Here is a 2300-nt window from a genome sequence, read left to right as displayed (position 1 = left end):
TCTTGAGTGTGTGGGTATGTGTGTAAACACTTAACCTTTTCAAGATGACAAGCATTCACCTTTTGTTCAGCCTCTTCCTGGACACACCTATAATTCCTTGCTGGTACATGGGCAATCTGCCAGTGGGTTCTGAAGACTTACGTCAGGTGTCTACCGTCTCCAGACTCTCCTTATCCTTCCTGACTAAATTAAGCCTACCTAACTGGTAACCAGCAATGCTTACTACCTTATACAGAATACAGAAAGATGTGTAGGGCCTATGTCTTTAGCGGACTCTAAAATTCTTTACAGAGGATTGCGCTGTATTTTACTACACCATTTCCAGCATCTGCCAAGCGTCTGGCACATACTGATGTACTCAGCTTAACTCAGGATATCTAAGCTCTTCCCATTGCAGAATTTCAAACAGAGAGCCCGAGCCACTGCTTTTTACATATTTGGTAATCGGTATCAGTGAATTAAGAAAGACTATGTCTTGAAATTCACATCAGTTCAGCTGCAAAGACATAGTTACTATTTTTGTAGTAGTCAAGTGACTACCATAACAGCCTTCATGCAAGGCCATCACCACATAAATCCCACTACAAAACATAGAATGGAACTATGTCCTTGAACAAAGCATTAGCAATGTTGAAAATTTCAGGCCTCTCAGGAGCTGAGTCTGATGAAACACTGTTGAAGAGCCAGAAACCAGTAGGTGATTCCCATGAACCATTCTGCTGCTTCTCTCTATGATAATAGAAACTCTGCATTTTGACTGGGCAAATTAAACCCTCAGTATAAAAAGTGCATTTTGAAGACTTTATTTCAGGTAATCATAGAATGTATCAGTGCTTCATTGTTTATATTATTATTATATATTATTATATTATATAAAAATTTCTGCCTCCTCACCACCTCCCATTTACCTCCCCACTCCACTCCCCCTCCCTCTCCTGTCCGAAGAGCTGTAAGGGTTCCTTACCCTGTGGGAATTCCAAGGTCCTCCCCCTCCATCCAGGTCTAGGAAGGTGAGCATCCAAACAGGCTAGCCACCCTCCCAAAGCCAGTGTATGTAGTAGGATCAAAATCCAGTGCCACTGTCCTTGGCTTCTCAGCTGCCCTCATTGTCCGCCATGTTCAGGGAGTCCGGTTTTATCCCGTGCTTTTTCTGTCCCAGTCCACTGGCCTCGGTAAGCTCCGATTAGATCAGCCCCACCATCTCGGTGGGTGGGTACCCCTCGTGGTCCTGACTTCCTTGCTCATGATCTCCCTCCTTTTGCTCCTCATTTGGACCTTGGGAGGTCAGTGGTGCCAATGTGGGGCTCTGTCTCTATCTCCATCCATCGCCAGATGAAGGTTCTATGGTGATATGCAAGATATTCATTAGTAGGCTATAGGATCTGGCCATTTCCGGCTCCCTCTCTTCAGTTGCACAAGGAACTAGCTGGGGGCATCTCCCTGGAACCTGGGAACCCCTCTAGAGTCAAGTCTCTGCCAACCCTAAAATGGCTCCCTTAATTAAGATATATTCCCCGTTCCCACATCCATCCTTCCTACATCCCAACCATCCCATTCCCCCAAGCTCTCCCCATCCTCCCCTTTCATACTTTTCTCTCCCCATCTCCCCTTACCCCATCCCACCCCACCCCCAAGTTCCCAATTTTTCCCCAGCAATCTTGTCTACTTCCAATATCCAAGAGGGTAACTATATGTTTTTCTTTGGATTCACCTTCTTATTATAGCTTCTCTAGGATCACGAATTATAGGCTCGATGTCCTTTATTTATGGCTAGAAACCAATTATGAATGATACATCCCATGTTCATCTTTTTAGGCCTGGGTTACTCACTCAGGATGGTGTTTTCTATTTGCATCCATTTGCATGCAAAAATTAAGATGGTCATTGTGTTTTAACCTCTTAGTAGTACTCTAATATATATATATATATATATATATGTTATATATATATGTATATTCCACAAATTCCTTCATCCAGTCCTTCCACTGAAGGGCATCTAGGTTGTTTCCAGGTTCTGGCTATTACAAATAATGCTGCTATGAACATAGCTGAACAAATGCTTTTGTAATATGATAGAGTGGAATTGCGGGTCCTGGGTAGGTTTGATCACGATTTCCTGAGAACTGGCCACACTGCTTTCCAAAGTGGTTGCACAAGTGTGCATTCCCACTAGCAATAGATGAGTGTACCCCTTACTTCCACAACCTCTCCAGCAAATGGCTAATCATTGGTGTTTTTGATTTTAGCCACTCTGACAGGTGAAAGATGGTATCTCAAAGTTGTTGTTGATTTGCATTTCC

This window comes from Arvicola amphibius, chromosome 11, assembly GCF_903992535.2.
Source record: "Arvicola amphibius chromosome 11, mArvAmp1.2, whole genome shotgun sequence".
Classification (NCBI taxonomy): Eukaryota; Metazoa; Chordata; class Mammalia; order Rodentia; family Cricetidae; genus Arvicola; species Arvicola amphibius.
The sequence above is the reverse complement of the archived record's forward strand: the minus strand, read 5'-3'. Positions refer to the sequence as shown.